This window comes from Meles meles, chromosome 8, assembly GCF_922984935.1.
Source record: "Meles meles chromosome 8, mMelMel3.1 paternal haplotype, whole genome shotgun sequence".
NCBI classification, from domain to species: Eukaryota; Metazoa; Chordata; class Mammalia; order Carnivora; family Mustelidae; genus Meles; species Meles meles.
This window is the reverse complement of record NC_060073.1, coordinates 99,782,016-99,804,424: the sequence shown is the minus strand read 5'-3', so window position 1 is coordinate 99,804,424 and position 22,409 is coordinate 99,782,016. Positions and strand designations below refer to the sequence as shown.

General features: G+C 40.0%; 1 pseudogene; it reads right to left on the bottom strand.

The window, feature by feature from the left end:
- Positions 1-1,434: 1,434 nt before the first annotated feature.
- On the bottom strand, positions 1,435-2,355 carry LOC123948995 (annotated as a pseudogene).
- Positions 2,356-22,409: the final 20,054 nt, after the last annotated feature.

Here is a 22,409-nt window from a genome sequence, read left to right as displayed (position 1 = left end):
TTGTGCAAAAAGAATGAATACTGTTACACTGAAAAAATAAATAAAATGAAAAAAAAATGGGCAGAAGACATGAAAAGATATTTTTCTGAAGGCATACAGATGGCCAATACATTTGCATTGACCTGGATGGAGATAGAGATTATTATGCTAAGAAAATAAGCCTATCAGTCAAAGGGGATAAACATGATGCAATTTCTGTTATATGTAGAATTTTTAAAAAAGAATATGGTGGGGAGGCAAACCATTAAACAAATTCTTAACTTCAAAGAACAAACTGAAGGTTGCTGGAGAAGATGTGGGCATGTAATGGGTAAATGAGCATTGGGGATTAAGGAGGGAATTGGATGTGATGAGCACTGGATGTTTTATGTAAGGGATAAATCATGAAATTCTATACCAGAAATTAATATTATACTGTATATTAACTAACTGTGATTTAAATAAAAAACTTGAAACTAAAAAAAAAAGTAAGAAAAATTAGAGCAAAACAGACTACGAGTAGTAGACCTCGTCCTAAGGCGAGCTCAGGGAGGACAGAAACCTCCCATGGAGTAGAAGGGCAAAAGCTCGCTTGATCTTGATTTTCAGTATGAATACAGACCATGAAAGCGGGGCCTCACAATCCTTCTGACCTTTTGGGTTTTAAGCAGGAGGTGTCAGAAAAGTTACCACAGGGATAACTGGCTTGTGGCGTTTTATAATTTTTTATTAAAAAAAAAAAAGAGTAGTAGACCTAAATCAGAAGCCTAACAATTTAGTCTTAATATTTTCGTTACAAAGCTGTGTGACATTAGGTAAATCTATTTACACTGAGCTTCACTTTCCCATGCATATAGTAAAAATATTTTTATGAAAAATTATGTGTTGTTAGACTGTACAAAAGTAAAACAGAGAATTCTGCAAAGACTCTTGGTACATGATATCGAAAAATGAAAAATGGATTACTCTTGATTGTCATTATGGAAACTTCAACTTCTGGCATTTAAAGAAGATACATTCCTCCCAACTGGAAGATAGGAAAATGAGAATATGAACAGAGTAGATGATATATATCCTAATACCAATTGGAGATGAGAACATGACCAGAAATACAATGTCACCCTTCTATTACCTAATTCAATACTGTAAAAAGCATTCATCATGTTCCGGGGGTGGGGGGGGGCACATGTTGAACATCAAAATGGGGAGAAAAAGAAACAATATGTTTCTTACTCAATGCTATTACTAAACAGAACAAAAAAGTGGAGAAGATATTGTGATATTGGTGAGGAAAAGTAGAAGACTTAATGTATAAAGACTAAAAATAAATTGTGAGACTCAAACATCCTTTACCTCATTAAAAAAAATGCTGAGAAGATTTCCACTAAGAATATTTTATTTAAACACACAGAATCCCCATATGTCACAGATTATGCAGACAGATGCTGTTTCTGATCAAAAAACTCTCCTACTTACAGCTTTTCTCACAGCAAGTTTAATGTCCTTGTTTCTCAAGCTATAAATGAAGGGGTTCACCATTGGAACTGCAATGGTATAAAAGACAGAGGAAATTTTCCCCTCATCCATAGACCCAGCAGAAGATGGTTTAAGATATATAAATAAACCTGATCCAAAAAAAAAAAAAAAAAAGAAACAGCAATTATGTGGGAACTGCATGTGCTGAAGGCTTTGGACCTGCCCTCACTGGAGCTGATGTGCAGGATGCTGGACAGGATGAAACCATAGGAAACAAAGATGGTGACACTGGGCACAATCACATTGATGCTCAACGAAATGAAAACCACCAGCTCATTCACATAGGTGCTGGTGCAGGAGAGCTGGAGCAGAGGGAGGATGTCACACAAATAATGGTTGATGGTGTTTGCATCACAGAAGGTCAGCCTCAGCATGCATCCAGTGTGAGCCATCGCATCCAAAAATGCCTTCAAGTATGAACCAAGCATAAGGATGGAACACCCTCTGGGGGACATGGCAACATTATATAAGAGTGGGTTACAGATGGCCACATAACGATCATAGGCCATTGATGTCAGCACATAAGCTTCAGAGGCACCAAAAAAACAGAAAAGGTAAAGCTGGGTCATGCATCCCCTGTAGGAGATAATATTCTTCTTCGATGTGAAGTTAATCAGCATTTTGGGTGTAAACACAGAAGAATAACAGAGGTCTATGAAGGACAAATTGAAGAGGAAAAAGTACGTGGGGGTGTGCAGGTGTGCATTCATCTTGATTAGAGTCACCAAACCCAAATTTCCCAACACAGTGACCATGTAGGTGACTAGAAACAGGCAGAACAGGGGGATCTGGAGATCTGGTAGGTCTGTTAGCCACAAAGGAAGCATTTACAGGAGTCATTCTTCTCCAAGGAAATCTGTAAACACAGGAGGAAAAAGTAACACAGAGAACACGTCGACATTTCCCACCATATCTCCCCTCACAGGATTTGGGTTTGTACTGGAAATGTCTGAGACTAGCACACCAGGGACCCACAGAAAATGATTAACTATTAGCATAAATCTAGTTAGTTGGGACATTCCCTCATTGGAGACTTAATAAGCTGTAAAAGCAAAGAGATATAAAACTTGGCCTACAGTATGAAGGCCAGTACTTCCATATGCCAACAGGACTGCTGTGAAAAACAAAAGTTAAGGGAGAAGATTGGATAAGGAGAGAATCACCTTCTCTCATTTCATTTCTTTGACCATGTGACCCCTCCCCTAACCAGCAAAATTGGAGGCAGCAACCCCACCAATCGTGGTGTGGTGGGAATGTAGAATGTTTCTTATCCAAAAATAAAGGACCAGAGTCTAGGAGAGTTTAAGTTCCTTCCCCATGTCACAAAGTAAAAAGTATAAATGTACAAGAGTGAGAGTTCTGCCCATGAACTGACAAATAAATTGCATCCTTGGAACATAATAATCTCTGAATCATCCCTGCATGACCACCCTCCCCTCAATCCCTTCTATCCTCCCTTCTATCAATTTCACATGAGTCTGAGGACTGCAAAAACTGGAAAGAGATTGGCATATCTTAGATCCCTGGACTTCCATCACAAAAGGAAGACATGAATATAACTGGAATTCAGAAATTCAACCTCCTTAGGCAAGAACACCTTGGTCCTTCCTTACCAGTATTACCTCTGTGGTCCTGAAAGGGCAGATTTAGTCTCTGTGACTTTTTTCCCTTTGATTCTATGAGGACACAACCCACACTTAATTTCTGATGAGCCCTGGAAATCCTCCTGAATTGAAGATAATAATTTCTGATTATGAGTCTTTTTAAGCAGCAGACAAAAAATAAACAGCCTTTATTATTATCATTTTGGCCCTTGGTATATCACAGAAGACTTAAGGTGAGAGCCATGATATAATGTCCTCAGTTATAAACAGGGCAGAAGCTTGCACAGTCTCTTCCACAGGGGATGGTTTCCAGGGCAATGGGGTCTTGAGGGGATTGTATTTTCACAAAGAACCACAATGGGTCTCTAATTCCTTATGGACTCAAAATTTTACTCAAGGTTTCCCTCCACTGTACGGATTAGACATCTCTCAAAGAGGAGCCAAAAATAAATTCTCTTTTCCCATTCAGTAATATGGCAGAAGAGGACGCTCTAGACCCTGCAACCCTCCATGAACACCGTGGTTCAGAAATATTTCCTGTACAGATTCCCTTTGCAAGAAATCTGGATACCAGTTAGGGTAGTCCTGTTCCCAGTTAAAGCATGAATCTAGTAATATTGGATCTGCCAGGAAAATTCTAGATATCCTGTTGTTGTAACACTTTTCCCTGCACAGTACCTTCAAATTCAGACAAACCCCTTCAGTTTCTGGCATCTCCTGGGGAGGAAAAGAAGTACATCTTGTATCCAATGCACCAGTGTTTATTACGTGTGTCCAGAAGACTGAATTCTAGATAGTCTGTGTCAGAAAGCAGAGGGGATACAAGACACAGCAGACTTCAGCTGCCCGTGGAAAGAAACAAAAAAAGATGGTGGTTTGGGCTGGAAGTCACCAGAGTTCCTTCCCCTACCTCAGTATAGAGCAAGAAAATGAAAACCCTTTCTTACAGCTTCTCCCTGGTGAGAATAAAATGTGCGCTCTGTGGACGCATGGGTGGCTCAGTCGGTTAAGCTGCTGCCTTCAGCTCAGGTCATGATCCCAGGTTCCTCGGATCGAGTCCTGCATCAGGCTCCTTACTTAGCAGGGAAGCCTGGTTCTCTCTCTGCTTCTGCCTGCCACTCTGCCTGCTTGTGCTCTCCCTCTCTCTCTGACAAATAAATAAATTTTTTTAAATGTGCACTATGTGTCTAGTAACACAACTTATCTCTGAGCTCCCTGAGGAAATGACTTCAGTGTCACTTGTTTTCGAACACAGACCCAACACAGCATAGTATGGATGCAAGAGGCATAGAAATGCAGGGCGTCCTGCAACTAAGAACAAAGAAAGATGTTGTTAGTACCTTCTCCAGTCCAAAGCCAGTACATGAATGTTAGGACAGATGGGTATTACGTCTAATATGCAGACACCAATGTATAGAGTCAGTGAAAACGAGGACAGGTTGAAATACATTCAAAAGGCAGTAAGAGAAATCTCTAAACTGACACTAATGAAATGAAAACATCTGATTTACCTGATAGGGAATTAAAATAACTGTCCTAAGATGCTCACTGGAGTCAAAAAACAATACACAAACCAAAGAAAATTTCAACGCAGAGACAGAAAATTAAAAATATTAAACAGGGTACATGGGTGGTTCAGTGGGTTATGAATCTGCCTTCAGCTCAGGTCCTGATCTTCGGGTCCTGGAATCCAATCCCCTGTCAGGCACCCTGCTAAGCAGGGAATATGATTCTCCCTCTATCCCTCCCCACCATTTGTGTCCTATCTCTTGTTCTCTCTCTCTCATAAATAAATAAATAAATAAATAAATAAATAAATAAATAAAATTCTTTTTTACAAAGCATTAAATATAAATAATGGAGCTGAAGAATACAATATCTGAACGAAAAATTCACTATGGATATAAAAGCAAATGAGATCAAACAAAAGAAAGGATCGCTGAATTTGATTAAAGGTCAATGTAAATTATTCATTTGGAAGGGCAAAATGAAAAATGAACAATAAATAGTGAAGAAAGCCTGAGGGACTTATTGGATGCTACCAAGTGGATCAATATATGCATTTCAGAAACCCCAGGAGAGTAAGAAAGAACCAGAAAACATATTCAAAGAAAATGAAGACAGAAAAATTCCCAAATCATGGCAACTTCCCAATAATGTGACCTATTTATAGAAAGATAAAACTTACTAATGATATTGAACATTTTTTCATGTGTCTGTTAGCCATTTGTCTCTCTTCTTTGGAGAAGTGTCTGTTCATGTTTTCTGCCCATTTTTTGACTTGATTATTTATTTTGCGTGTGTTGAGTTTGGGAAGTTATTTACAGATCTTGGATACAAGCCCTTTGCCAATAATTCATTTGCAAATATCTTCTCCCATTCCGTGGGTTGTGCCTTAGTTTTGTTGACTGTTCCCTTTGCTGTGCAGAAGATTTTTATCTTGATGAGGTCCCAAAAGTTCATTTTTGCTTTTGTTTCCCTTGCCTTTGGAGTCATGCTTTGAAAGAATTTGCTGTGGCTGATGTTGAAGAGGTTACTGCCCATGTTCTTCTCCAGGATTTTGATGGATTCCTGTCTCACACTGAGGTCTTTCATCCATTTAGAGTTCATCTTTATGTATGGGGTGAGAAAATGGTTGAGTTTCATTCTTCTTTATATAGCTGTCCAATTTTCCCAGCACCATTTATTGAAAAGGCTTTTTTCCATTGGATATTTTTTTCCTGATTTGTCAAAGATTAGTTGGCCATAGAGTTGAGGATCCATTTCTGGGCTCTCTATTCTGTTCCATTGATCTATATGTCTGTTTTTGTGCAGTACCATGCTGTCTGGATGATCACAGCTTTGTAATATAGCTTGAAGTCAGGCATTGTATGTCCCCACTTTGGCTTTCTTTTTCAACATTCCCCTCATGATTCAGGGTCTTACACTGCACACAAAGATAAACTCAAAATGGATGAAAGACCTTCATGTGAGACAGAAATCCATCAAAACTCTAGAAGAGAAAACAGGCAGTAACCACTTCAACATCAGCCATAGCAACTTCTTTCAAGACATGACTCCAAAGTCAAGGGAAACAAAAGCAAAAATGAACTTTTGGGACCTCATCAAGATAAAATCTTCTGCACAGCAAAGGGAACAGTCAACAAAACTCAGACTCAACCCACGGAATGGGAGAAGATATTTGCAAATGAATTATTGATAAAGGGTTTGTATCCAAGATCTGTAAATAACTTCCCAAACTCAACACACACAAAATAAATAATCAAGTCAAAAAATGGGCAGAACTTCAACGGATGAATGGATAAGGAAGATGTGGTCCATATACACAATGGAGTATTATGCCACCATCAGAAAGGACGAATACCCAACTTTTGTAGCAACATGGACGGGACTGGAAGAAATTATGCTGAGCGAAATAAGTCAAGCAGAGAGAGTCAAGTATCATATGGTCTCACTTATTTGTGGAGCATAACAAAGAACATGGAGGACATGGGGAGATGGAGAGGAGAGGGAGTTGAGGGAAACTGGAAGGGGAGATGAACCATGAGAGACTATGGACTCTGAAAAACAACCAGAGGGTTTTGAAGGGGCAGGGGGGTGGGAGATTGAGGAACCAGGTGGTGGGTAATAGGGAGGGCACGTACTGCATGGAGCACTGGGTGTGATGCCAAACAATGAACACTGTTATGCTGTAAATAAACAAATAAGAAAGAAAAAAAAATGGGCAGAAAACATGAACAGACACTTCTCCAAAGAAGATAGACAAATGGCCAACCAACCCCTGAAAAAAATGCTCCACATCACTTGGCAATAGGGAAATATATATCAAAACTACAATGAGATACCACCTCACCCCACTTAGAATGGCTAAAATTAACAAGATAGGAAACAACAAGAATTGGCAAGGATGTGGAGAAAGAGGAACCCTCTTACAATGTTGGTGAGAATGCAAGCTCATAAAGCCATTCTGGAAAACAGTATCAAGGTTCCTCAAGACTTCAAAAATAGAGCTACCCTATGACCCAGCAATTGCACTAATGGGTATTTACCCCAAAGATACAGATGTAGTGAACAGAAGGGGTACATGCACCCCAATGTTCATAGCAGCAATTTCTACAATAGCCAAACTGGGGAAGGAGCTGAGATGCCCTTCGGCAGAAGAATGGATAAAGAAGATGTGGCCCATATATACAGTGGAATATTACTCAGCCATCAGAAAGGAGGAAAACCACCATTTGCATTGACATGGATGGAACTGGAGGAGATTATGCTAAGTTAAATAAGTCAAGCAGAGAAAGATTATTATCATATGGTTCCACTCATAAGTGGAACATAAGAAATAGTGTGGAGGACCACAGGGGAAAGGAGAAACACTGAATGAGATGAAATCAGAGGGAGAGACAAACCATGACAGAGTCTTGATTCTGAGAAACAAACAGGGTTGTGGAAAGGGCAGTGTTTGGGGGATTGGGGTAGATGACATTAAGGAGGACACATGAGGTGATGAGCACGGGGTGTTAAACACAACTGATGAATCACTGAACACTATATCTGAAAGTAATGATGTACTATATGTTGGCTAATTTAGATTTAAAAAAGAAAATAAACACAAGATCGCTTACTCAATATATGACCTTGAAAAAAAAAAAAAACAGACACATAGACCAATGGAACAGAATAGAAAACCCAGAAATAGACCCAAATTATATAGTCAACTCATCTTTGACAAAGCAAGTAGAATATCCAATGGAAAAAGACAGTCTCTTCAAAAAATGGTTTGGGAAAACTGGACAGTGATATGCAGTAGAATGAAACTGAACCACTTGTTTAAACCATACACAAAAATAAATTCAAATTGGATGAAATTTGTGACAGGAAGCCAACAAAATCCTACAGGAGAACAGGGGCAGTAACCTCCTTGACATTGGCTGTAGCAAAATCTTACTAGATATGTGTCCTGAGGCAAAGGAATCAAAAGCAAAAATAAACTATTGCTGACTTCATCAAAATAAAATACTTCTGCAGAGCAAAGGAAACAATCAACAAAACTAAAAAGCAATCTACAGAATGAGAGAAGACATGAGGAAAAGGAAGGGAAACATCAAGGTTGGGGGATGAGAGGGGGAGACAACCGTGAGAGACTGTGTACTCTGGGAAATAATCTGAGGGTTTTAGAGGGGATGCGGTGTAGGGGGATGGCTTAGCCCAGTGATAGGTATTAAGGAGGGCACGTACTGCCTGGAGCACTGAGTGTTATATGCAAACAATGAATCATGGAGTACTACATCAAAAACTAATGATGTACTCTATGGTGACTAACATAACCTTTTTTTTTAAAAGAAGGTATCTGTAAATTACATATTTGATAAAAGGTCAGTATCCAGAATTTTATATATTCTTTTAAACTTTTATATATATATATAACTTTTAAACTCAACAGCCAAAAACCAAATAATGCAGTTAAAAAATCAGCAGAAGACATGAACAGACATTTCTCAAAAAAACGTACAATGAACAACACACACAAAAACAACATCATTCATCATCAGGATAATATAAATAAAAACTATGAGATATCACCTCACACAAATCACAACTGCTAAAATTAACAACACAGGAACCAACAAATGTTGGCAAGCATGAGGATAGAGGGGAGCCCTCTTACACTGTTGGTGGGCATGTGAACTGGTACAACTGGTCTTGAAAACAGTATGGAAGTACTTCAGAAAGATAAAATAGAGGAGGGAGGCAAGATGGCGGGGAAGTAGGAGGAGGCGCCGTTTCAACCTGTACCCTAAAGCGAGCTGATTACCTACCAAAGAACTCCAATTACCCATTAAATCATCCTGAGATCAGAATTATACACGTCTGGATGTCTGCAGGGGCAGAAGGCGCCAGTGGGCAGGTAAAGCAGAGTGGGAATGTCGGACTGATATCCGAAGATAAACAAAAGTGGGAGGGAGCCACCAGAGGTGACTGACTGGAAAGTAATACCCCAATACGAGAGTGCCCTGCATCTGGGGACCAGCATTAACTTGGAGTCTGGTTGAATGCACTCAAAAAGAGCAAAGGATCGCGGGGGGAAATTGTGGGAATCGGGGCCATTAGAGACAGGGGCTTAAGTCCCTGGACCCAGGACAACCTCCCCTGGTGCTGAGCCAGAGAGAGTGTGGCAGAGAAACAAGGTCTTGGTCCCTGAGCCCCCAGAGCACCCGAGAACGCCTGGGGTCCAGCCCCCATGAGGGGCTGGGAGCCTCGCCAGATGGCAGAACACCATGCCATGCTATCAGAGCCTGAGACACATGGGCCCCACACCCTCCCTGGGAGAGGTACGCACAGGTGCCAGCCCGATGCTCTCAGACCCGGAAAGATCAGGGACTCCCAGTCCAGGCCAGCAGGAAAATCTCAGTGTGGGATCGCTGCTTGGAACCTCTCTGATGGTCTGGAGCTGCCCAGACAGTGCTGCTGCCGTGGTTTTGGGTACAAGCAGGAGATCCTGCATCCCAAGGGACCGCGGCTCAGACCCTGCTCTGCCAGCAGCTCTGCAGCACCCACAGGGGAGCAGACTGAGGCTTCTTCGTGAGAGGGAGGTCGGGGTGCAGTTTGCTTTCCTCTAAATCTCCAAAAATGAACAAACAAACATAAAAACCACCAGAGAACAAAAGCCTGAAAAACTGGTTTCCTCAGAGCCCACTCCCTTCAGGGGGGCAGGAGGACTTAATTCAGGGAACATCATTGACTGAAAACCCACGTGGCAGGCCCCTCCCCCAGAAAACCAACCAGGAAAGAAGAAAAATATAAAACAGATGACAAGAGAACAACCACAACTACTTCATAGATACAACTTTTATTTTTAACTCTTTACCAATATTCTGGTTCTTCTTTTTTTAATACATACAGATAATTTTTTTAACCTATTTACCATCACACTGAGATGTCCAGTACATCAAATTCTTTAATAACCTTCTAACCGGAAAATTTTGATACATACACCATGTTTTTCTTTTGCTTTTCTATTTTTTTTTATTTTTTTTTAATTTGAGTTAGTTTCTTTTATTCTTTTTTTATTTTTATTTTCTAATATTCATATAGAGTTAAACTTCAAGGTAACCCCCTTTCCCCAATCAATGCTACCCCTATAGGTAAACCAATTTTTAATCCCCCTTTATCTAGGGAAGTCCAGTCCCTTAACAAAAACATCAAGATACCTTCAGGAAGAATCAAAATAACCTTCCTCGCCCACATTGAGAATTTATAACCACTCTCCCATCTTTTTCTTCTGCCAGTGCTTCTGTATATTTCTGTTTGTTCTGATAGTATATAAATCTTATACTTGGGGTTCTTTTTGACAAGGTTCTTCTTTTGTTTGCTTTTATATATTTTTTTTCTCTTGTCATATACTTTTATTAGACTTTTTGTTTGCCTGTTTTTGTTTGTATACTTCATAAATCTTACCTTGTGGTCCATTTGGGCTGAACCTTCTCTTTTATCTTCCCTTTTTATCCCTGTCTCTCTCTCTCTCTTTTTATCTTTTTCTTTTCTTTTTTCTCTCCTTTGGGTGGGGAATCCTGATTGCTCAGAAGCATTCCAGGGTGCACCTTGACTACACCACAGTCGATACATCCAGCTACATCCATTCAGTCATCTCTCACCAAAATTACTAGGAGGAGGAATGCCCAGAAGAAGAAAAATACAGAGGAAGGGCCTTCTGCAACAGAGGTAATGGCTATTGACATAGACAATATGTCGGAAACGGAATTCAGGCTAACAATTATCCAGGCATAGCTAGGTTGGAGAAAGCCATGGATGACAAACGGAATTGATTAGGGCAGAAGTGAAAGCCACCAGGGGTGATGTTCACAATGTTAGGGCAGAACTGAAAGCCACCAGGGATGATGTTCAAAATGCTCTCAATGAGTTCCAATCTAATCTAAATTCTCTAAAAGCTAGGGTAACTGAGACAGAAGATAGAATTAGTGATCTGGAGGACAAACAGATAGAGAGAAAGGGTCAGGAGGAAGCCTGGAACAAACCGCTTAGAAGCCATGAAAACAGAATCAGGGAAATAAATGATGCCATGAAACATTCCAACATCAGAATTATTTGAATCCCTGAAGGGGAGGAGAAAGAAAGAAGTCTAGAAGATATAGTGGAACAAGTTGTCTATGAAAATTTTCCCAATCTCACGAATGGAACCAGCATTCATGTACTAGAGGCAGAACGGTTTCCTCCCAAGATTATAGATTCTCGAAAGTCCCCGAGACACCTAATAGTAAAAATGAAGAATTATAATTGTAGGCAGACCCTCTTGAAAGAAGCCAGGACAAAGAAGTTCCTTACGTACAAAGGAAAGCCCATCAGAATAACGTCAGACCTGTCCACAGAGACCTGGCAAGCCAGAAAGGGGTGGCAAGATATATTCAGGGCATTAAATGAGAAGAACATGCAACCAAGAATACTCTATCCAGCAAGACTGACATTTAAAATGGATGGAGAGATAAAGAGTTTCCAAGACCGGCAAGGCTTAAAAGACTATGCAACCACCAAGCCGACACTGCAGGAAATATTAAGGGGAGTCCTATAAAAGAGAAAAAATCCTAAGAATATCATTGAACAGAAATATAAAAACAGTCTACAGACAGAAAGACTTCAAAGGTAACACGATGTCAATAAAAAACTATCTCTCAACAATCACTCTCAATGCGAATGGCCTAAATGCACCCATAAAATGACACAGGGTTGCAGATTGGATAAAACGACAGGACCCATCCATATGTTGTCTACAAGAGACCCATTTTGAACCTAAAGATACACCCAGACTGAAAGTGAAGGGATGGAGAAGCATCTTTCATGCCAATGGGTCTCAAAAGAAGGGTGGGGTAGAGATTCTTATATCAGATAAATTAGATTTTAAAATAAAGACTGTAGTCAGAGATACAGAAGGACACTACATGAATTTTAAAGGCACTATCCACCAAGATGATCTAACATTGTAAATATCTACGACCCCAATATGGGAGCATCCAATTACATAAGAAAACTATTAATCAAGATAAAGAGTCATATTGATATGAATACATTAATAGTAGGAGATCTTAACATGCCTCTCTCAGTAATAGATCATCCAAGCAGAAAATCAATAAAGAAACAAGAGCCTTCAATGATACATTGGACCAGAAGGACCTCATAGATATATACAGAACATTCCACCCTAAAACAACAGAATACATATTTTTCTCAAGTGCACATGGAACCTTCTCCAGAATAGACCACACACTGGGTCACAAATCAGGACTCAACCAATACCAAAAGACTGACATTATTCCCTGCATATTCTCAGACCACAATGCTTTGAAACTGGAGCTCAAACACAAGGAAAAGTTTGGAAGGAACTCAAACACCTGGGAGCTAAAGACACCTTGCTTAAGAATGCTTGGATCAACCAGGAGATCAAAGAAGAACTTAAACAATTCATGGATACAACAAGAATGAAGACACTTCAGTCCAAAACCTATGGGATACAGCAAAGGTGGTCCTAAGGGGGAAATACATAGCCATTCAAGCCTCCCTCAAAAAAATTGAAAAATCGAGAAAACACCAGCTGTCTCTACACCTTAAAGAACTGGAGAACCGACAATAAATCAAATCAACTCCACACGCAAAAAGGGAAATAATCAAGATTAGAGCAGAGATCAATGAGGTAGAAACCAGAGATACAGTGGAACGTATCAAGGAAACTTGAAGCTGGTTTTCTGAAAGAATCAATAAGATTGATAAACCACTGGCCACACTAATCCAAAAGAAAAGAGGGAAAGCCCAAATTAATAAAATTATGAATGAAAAGGGAGAGATCACAACTAACACCAAGGAAGTAGAAACAATCATCAGAAATTATTACCAACAGTTATATGCCAAAAAGCTAACCAACCTAGATGAAATGGATGCATTCCTAGAAAACTATAAACTCCCAAAATTGAACCAGGAAGAAATTGACAACCTGAATAGACCAATATCTAGTAACGAGATTGAAGCAGTGATCAAAAACCTCCCAAAAAACAAGAGCCCAGGACCTGACGGATTCGCTGGGGAATTCTATCAAACTTTCAAAGAAGAAATAACATCTATTCTCCTGAAGCTGTTTCAAAAAATTGAAGCAGAAGGAAAACTTCCAGACTCTTTTTATGAAGGCAGCATTACCCTGATCACCAAACCAGGCAACGACCACACCAAAAAGAATTTCAGACCAATATCACTGACGAATATGGATGCAAATATATCAACAAGATCCTAGCAACATTAAAAAGATTATCCACCATGACCAGGTGGGATTCATCCCTGGGTTATAAGGTTGGTTCAACATTCGCAAAACAATCTGTGTTGTAGAACAAATCAATAAGAGAAGAGAGAAGAACCACATGGTCCTCTCAATTGATGCAGTAAAAGCAGTTGACAAAATCCAGCATCCGTTCCTAATTACAACGCTTCAAAGTATAGGGATAGAGGGAACATTCCTGAACTTCATAAAATCTATGAAAGACCCACTGCAAATATCATCCTCAATGGGAAAAAGCTTGCAGCCTTCCCACTGAGATCAGGAACATGACAAGGATGCCCACTCTCACCACTCTTGTTCAACATAGTATTAGAAGTCCTAGCAATGGCAATCAGACAACAAAGAGAAATAAAAGGTATCCAAATTGGCAAGGAAGAAGTCAAACTCTCTCTCTTCGCAGATGACATGATTCTTTCTACGGAAAACCCAAAAGACTCCACCCCCAAAATACTAGAACTCATACAGCAATTCAGTAACATGGCAGGATACAAAGTCAATGTACAGAAATCAGTGGCTTTCTTATACACTAACAATGAAAATACAGAAAGGGAAATTAGAGAATCGATTCCATTTACTATAGCACCAAGAACCATAAGATACCTGGCAATAAACCTAACCAAAGAGGTAAAGGATCTGTACTCGAGGAACTACAGAACACTCATGAGAGAAATTGAAGAAGACACAAAAAGATGGAAGACCGTTCTATGCTCTTGGATCAGAAGAATAAACTCTTAAAATGTCTATACTGCCTAGAGCAATCTATACTTTTAATGTCATTCCGATCAAAATTCCACTGGTATTTTTCAAAGAGCTTAAGCAAATAATTCTAAAATTTGTATGGAATCAGAAGAGATCCCAAATTGCTAAGGAAATGTTGAAAAACAAAAACAAAACTGGTGGCATCACATTACCTGATTTCAAGCTTTACTACAAAGCTGTGATCACCAAGACAGCATGGTACCGGCATAAAAGCAGACATGTAGACCACTGGAACAGAGTACAGAGCCCAGATATGGACCCTCAAGTCTATGGTCAAATAATCTTCAACAAAACAGGAAAAAATATACAGTGGAAAAAAGGCAGTCTCTTCAATAAATCGTGCTGGGAAAACTGGACAGCTATATGTAGAAGAATGAAACACGACCATTCTCTTACACCATACACAAAGATAAACTCGAAATGGATAAAAAACCTCAACGTGAGACAGGAATCCATCAGAATCCTAGAGGAGAACATAGGCAGTAACCTCTTCGATATCAGCCACAGCAACTTCTTTCAAGATATGTCTCCAAAGGCCAAGGAAACTAAAGCGAAAATGAACTTTTGGGACTTCGCCAAGATCAAAAGCTTCTGCACAGCAAAGGAAACAGTCAACAAAACAAAGAGGCAACCCACGGAGTGGGAGAAGATATTTGCAAATGTACAGACAAAAGGTTGATATCCAGAATCTATAAAGAACTCCTCAAACTCAACACACACAAAACAGATAATCATATCAAAAAATGGGCAGAAGATATGAACAGACATTTCTCCGATGAAGACATACAAATGGCTATCAGACACATGAAAATATGTTCATCATCACTAGCCATCAGGGAGATTCAAATTAAAACTACATTGAGATAACACCTGACACCAGTTAGAATGGCCAAAATTAGCAAGACAGGAAACAACATGTGTTGGAGAGGATGTGAAGATAGGGGAACCCTCTCACACTGTTGGTGGGAATGCATGTTGGTGTAGCCACTTTGGAGAACAGTGTGGAGATTCCTCAAGAAATTAAGAATAGAGCTTCCCTATGACCCTGCAATTGCACTACTGGGTATTTACCCAAAGATACTAATGTAGTGAAAAGAAGGGCCATCAGTACACCAATGTTTATAGCAGCAATGGCCACGGTCGCCAAACTGTGGAAAGAACAAAGATGCCCTTGAACGGACAAATGGATAAGGAAGATATGGTCCATATACACTATGGAGTATTATGCCTCCATCAGAAAAGATGAATACGCAACTTTTGTAGCAACATAGACTGGACTGGAAGAGATTATGCTGAGTAAAATAAGTGAAGCAGAGAGTCAATTACCATATGTTTCACTAATTTGTGGAGCATAACAAATAACATGGAGGACATGGGGAGATGGAGAGGGGAAGGGAGTTGAGGGAAATTGGAAGGGGAGGTGAACCATGAGAGACTATGGATTCTGAAAAACTATCTGAGGGTTTTGAAGGGCGGGGGGTGGGAGATTGGGGGAACAAGGTGGTGGGTATTAGGGAGAGCACATATTGCATGGGGCACTGGGTGTGTTGCAAAAACAATGAACACTGTTACACTGAAAAGAAATAAAAAGAAAAGAAAGATAAACTAGAACAACCCTACAATTCAGCAATTGTACTACTAGGTATTTACTCAAAGTATACAAAAAATACTGAATCAAAGAGATGCGTACAACCCAATGTTTATAGCAGCATTATCAACAATAGAGAAATTATGGAAAGAGCCCAAATATCCATTGAATGATGAAATGATAAAGAAGTGTGGTATAGATATACAATAGAATATTAGTCACCGAAAAGAATGAAATCTTGCCATTTGCAATGACATGGATGGAGCTACAGATGATTATGTTAAGTGAAATATGTCACTCAAAGACAAATGCCAGATGATTTCACTCACACATAGAATTTAAGAATTGAAATAAATGAACATAAGGGGAAAGCAGAAGAGAGAGAGAGAGGGGGGAGGAGTCAAGATGGCGGAGAAGTAGCAGCCTGAGACTACATCAGGTAGCAGGAGATCAGCTCGATAGCTTATCTAAACATTGCAAACACCTACAAATCCAACGGGAGAGCGAAGAGAAGAAGAACAGCAACTCTAGAACCAGAAAATCAACCACTTTCTGAAAGGTAGGACTGGCGGAGAAGTGAGTCTAAAACGACGGGAAGATAGACCGCGGGGGAGGGGCCGGCTCCCGGCAAGCGGCGGAGGAACGGAGCACAAAATCAGGACTTTTAAAAGTCTGTTCCACTGAGGGACATTGCTCCAGGGGCTAAACCGGGGTGAAGCCCACGCGGGGCCAGCGTGGCCCCAGGCCCCGCAGGGTCACAGAAGGATCGGGGGAGTCGGAGTGTCGGAGAGCTCGCAGGTATCAGAACGGAGAAGCCGGCTGGAGAGACAGAGCCGAGGACTGAACTCTCAGCTCGGGGTTACCTTGAACTGGTCGCGGGCTGGGTGAGCTCGGAGCACGGCTAGAGGCTGGGGATACGGGAGTGATTGGGTGCTGTCCTCTGGGGGCGCACTGAGGAGTGGGGCCCCAGGCTCTCGGCTCCTCTGAGCCGGAGACTGGGAGGCCACCATTTTCATTCCCGTGTTCCAGAACGCTACGGAAAGCGTTCAGGAAACAGAAGCTCCCAAAAGCGAACTCGAGCCGATTACTTAGTCCGGCCGCCGGTAAGGGCGGTGCAATCCCGCCTCGGGCAAAGACACTTGAGAGTCACTACAACAGGCCCCTCCCCCAGAAGATCAACAAAATATCCAGCCAGGATGAAGTTCATCTATCAAGGAGAAAGCAGATTCAATTCCTAAGACAGCAGAGCAATTCCAGAGGAGGAGAAAGCAAAGCACGGAACTCATGGCTTTCTCCCCATGATTCCTTAGTCTTGCGGCTACTTCAATTTTTTTTTCTTTTTTCAAATTTTTTTTCTTTTTTCTTCTTCTGCTAAATTTTTTAAACCTTTTACCCTTTTCTTTTTTTAACATTTTTTTGACTAGTTCATCTAAATATATATATTTTTTCTTTCTTTTTTATATTTTTTTATTTGTTTTATTTTTAAAATTTTTTTCTTTTTTCTTTTTTTTTTCTTTTTTTTTTTTTCAGAACCTGTTTTTATCCCCTTTCTCCCCCCCCACAATTTGGGGTCTCTTCTGATTTGGTTACAGCACATTATTCCAGGGTCTTTGCCACCCTTTTAGTAGTTTATTTGCTCCTTCATATCCTCTTATCTGGACAAAATGACAAGGCGGAAAAAATCACCACAAACAAAAGAACAAGAGACAGTACCGAAGGCTAGGGACCTAATCAACACAGACATGGGTAATATGTCAGATCAAGAGTTCAGAATGACGATTCTGAACATTCTAGCCGGGCTCGAAAAAGGCATGGAAGATATTAGAGAAACCCTCTCTGGAGATATTAAAGCCCTTTCTGGAGAAATTAAAGAACTAAAATCTAACCAAGTTGAAATCAAAAAAGCTATTAATGAGGTGCAATCAAAAATGGAGGCTCTCACTGCTAGGATCAATGAGGCAGAAGAAAGAATTAGTGATATAGAAGACCAAATGACAGAGAATAAGGAAGCCGAGCAAAAGAGGGACAAACAGCTACTGGACCATGAGGGGAGAATTCGAGAGATAAGTGACACCATAAGACAAAACAACATTAGAATAATTGGGATTCCAGAAGAAGAAGAAACAGAGAGGGGAGCAGAAGGTCTATTGGAGAGAATCATTGGAGAGAATTTCCCTAATAAGGCAAAGGGAACAAGCATCAAAATCCAGGAGATGCAGAGAACCCCCCTCAAAGTCAACAAGAATAGGTCCACACCCCGTCACCTAATAGTAAAATTTACAAGTCTTAGTGACAAAGAGAAAATCCTGAAAGCAGCCTGAGAAAAGAAGTCTGTAACATACAATGGTAAAAATATTAGATTGGTGGCAGACTTATCCACAGAGACCTGGCAGGCCAGAAAGAGCTGGCATGATATATTCAGAGCACTCAACGAGAAAAACATGCAGCCAAGAATACTCTATCCAGCTAGGCTATCATTGAAAATAGAAGGAGAGATCAAAAGCTTCCAGGACAAACAAAAACTGAAAGAATTTGCAAACACCAAACCAGCTCTACAGGAAATATTGAAAGGGGTCCTCTAAGCAAAGAGAGAGCCTAAAAGTAATAGATCAGAAAGGTACAGAGACAATATACAGTAACAGTCACCTTACAGGCTAATAATGGCACTAAATTCATATCTCTCAATAGTTACCCTGAATGTTAATGGGCTAAATGCCCCAATCAAAAGACACAGGGTATCAGAATGGATAAAAAAACAAAACCCATCAATATGTTGCCTACAAGAAACTCATTTTAGACGCAAAGACACCTCCAGATTTAAAGTGAGGGGGTGGAAAACTATTTACCATGCTAATGGGCATCAGAAGAAAGCTGGGGTGGCAATCCTTATATCAGATCAATTAGATTTTAAGCCAAAGACTATAATAAGAGATGAGGAAGGACACTATATCCTACTCAAAGGGTCTGTCCAACAAGAAGATCTAACAATTTTAAATATCTATGCCCCTAACGTGGGAGCAGCCAACTATATCAACCAATTAATAACAAAATCAAAGAAACACATCAATAATAATACAATAATAGTAGGGGACTTGAACACTCCCCTCACTGAAATGGACAGATCATCCAAGCAAAAGATCAACAAGGAAATAAAGGCCTTAAATGACACACTGGACCAGATGGACATCACAGATATATTCAGAACATTTCATCCCAAAGCAACAGAATACACATTCTTCTCTAGTGCACATGGAACCTTCTCCAGAATAGATCACATCCTGGGTCACAAATCAGGTCTCAACCAGTATCAAAAGATTAGGATTATTCCCTGCATATTTTCAGACCACAATGCTCTGAAGCTAGAACTCAATCACAAGAGGAAAGCTGGAAAGAACCCAAATACATGGAGACTAAACAGCATCCTTCTAAAGAATGAATGGGTCAACCAGGAAATTAAAGAAGAATTGAAAAAATTCATGGAAACAAATGATAATGAAAACACAACTGTTCAAAATCTGTGGAACACAGCAAAGGCAGTCCTGAGAGGAAAATATATAGCGGTACAAGCCTTTCTCAAGAAACAAGAAAGGTCTCAAGTACACAACCTAACCCTACACGTAAAGGAGCTGGAGAAAGAACAAGAAAGAAACCCTAAACCCAGCAGGAGAAGAGAAATCATAAAGATCAGAGCAGAAATCAATGAAATAGAAACCAAAAAAAAAATAGAAAAAATCAACGAAACTAGGAGCTGGTTCTTTGAAAGAATCAATAAGATTGATAAACCCCTGGCCAGACTCGTCAAAAAGAAAAGAGAAAGGACCCAAATAAATAAAATCATGAATGAAAGAGGAGAGATCACAACTAACACCAAAGAAATACAGAGAATTATAAGAACATACTATGAGCAACTCTACGCCAACAAATTGGACAGTCTGGAAGAAATGGATGCATTCCTAGAGACATATAAACTACCACAACTGAACCAGGAAGAAATAGAAAACCTGAACAGGCCCATAACCAGTAAGGAGATTGAAACAGTCATCAAAAATCTCCAAACAAACAAAAGCCCAGGGCCAGACGGCTTCCCAGGGGAATTCTACCAAACATTTAAAGAAGAACTCATTCCTATTCTCCTGAAACTGTTCCAAAAAATAGAAATGGAAGGAAAACTTCCAAACTCATTTTATGAGGTCAGCATCACCTTGATCCCAAAACCAGACAAGGATCCCACCAAAAAAGAGAACTACAGACCAATATCCTTGATGAACACAGACGCAAAAATTCTCACCAAAATACTAGCCAATAGGATTCAACAGTACATTAAAAGGATTATTCACCACGATCAAGTGGGATTTATTCCAGGGCTGCAGGGTTGGTTCAACATCCGCAAATCAATCAATGTGATAGAACACATTAATAAAAGAAAGAACAAGAACCATATGATACTCTCAATAGATGCTGAAAAAGCATTTGACAAAGTACAGCATCCCTTCCTGATCAAAACTCTTCAAAGTGTGGGGATAGAGGGCACATACCTCAATATTATCAAAGCCATCTATGAAAAACCCACCGCAAATATCATTCTCAATGGAGAAAAACTGAAAGCTTTTCCGCTAAGGTCAGGAACACGGCAGGGATGTCCATTATCACCACTGCTATTCAACATAGTACTAGAAGTCCTAGCCTCAGCAATCAGACAACAAAAAGAAATTAAAGGCATCCAAATCGGTAAAGAAGAAGTCAAACTATCACTCTTCGCAGATGATATGATACTATATGTGGAAAACCCAAAAGACTCCACTCCAAAACTGCTAGAACTTGTACAGGAATTCAGTAAAGTGTCAGGATATAAAATCAATGCACAGAAATCAGTTGCATTTCTGTACACCAACAACAAGACTGAAGAAAGAGAAATTAAGGAGTCAATCCCATTCACAATTGTACCCAAAACTATAAGATACCTAGGAATAAACCTAACCAAAGAGACTAAGAATCTATACACAGAAAATTATAAAGTACTCATGAAAGAAATTGAGGAAGACACAAAAAAATGGAAAAATGTTCCATGCTCCTGGATTGGAAGAATAAATATTGTGAAAATGTCTATGCTACCTAAAGCAATCTACACATTTAATGCAATCCCTATCAAAATACCATCCATTTTTTTCAAAGAAATGGAACAAATAATCCTAAAATTTATATGGAACCAGAAAAGACCTCGAATAGCCAAAGGAATATTGAAGAACAAAGCCAAAGTTGGTGGCATCACAATTCCGGACTTCAAGCTCTATTACAAAGCTGTCATCATCAAGACAGCATGGTACTGGCACAAAAACAGACACATAGATCAGTGGAACAGAATAGAGAGCCCAGAAATCGACCCTCAACTCTATGGCCAACTAATCTTCGACAAAGCAGGAAAGAATGTCCAATGGAAAAAAGACAGCCTCTTCAATAAATGGTGCTGGGAAAATTGGACAGCCACATGCAGAAAAATGAAATTGGACCACTTCCTTACACCACACACGAAAATAGACTCCAAATGGATGAAGGACCTCAATGTGAGAAAGGAATCCATCAAAATCCTTGAGGAGAATGCAGGCAGCAACCTCTTCGACCTCAGCCGTAGCAACATCTTCCTAGAAACAACGGCAAAGGCAAGGGAAGCAAGGGCAAAAATGAACTATTGGGATTTCATCAAGATCAAAAGCTTTTGCACAGCAAAGGAAACAGTTAACAAAACCAAAAGACAACTGACAGAATGGGAGAAGATATTTGCAAACGACATATCAGATAAAGGGCTAGTATCCAAAATCTATAAGGAACTTAGCAAACTCAACACCCAAAGAACAAACAATCCAATCAAGAAATGGGCAGAGGACATGAACAGACATTTCTGCAAAGAAGACATCCAGATGGCCAACAGACACATGGAAAAGTGCTCCACGTCACTCGGCATCAGGGAAATACAAATCAAAACCACAATGAGATATCACCTCACACCAGTCAGAATGGCTAAAATTAACAAGTCAGGAAATGACAGATGCTGGAGAGGATGTGGAGAAAGGGGAACCCTCCTCCACTGTTGGTGGGAATGCAAGCTGGTGCAACCACTCTGGAAAACAGCATGGGGGTTCCTCAAAATGTTGAAAATAGAACTACCCTATGACCCAGCAACTGCACTACTGGGTATTTACCCTAAAGATACAAACATAGTTATCCGAAGGGGCACGTGTACCCGAATGTTTATAGCAGCAATGTCTACAATAGCCAGACTATGGAAAGAACCTAGATGTCCATCAACAGATGAATGGATAAAGAAGATGTGGTATATATACACAATGGAATACTATGCAGCCATCAAAAGAAATGAAATCTTGCCATTTGCGATGACGTGGATGGAACTATAGCGTATCATGCTTAGTGAAATAAGTCAATCGGAGAAAGACAACTATCATATGATCTCCCTGATATGAGGACATGGAGAAGCAACATGGGGGGGTTAGGGGGATAGGAGAAGAATAAATGAAACAAGATGGGATTGGGAGGGAGACAAACCATAAATGACTCTTAATCTCACAAAACAAACTGGGGGTTGCTGGAGGGAGGT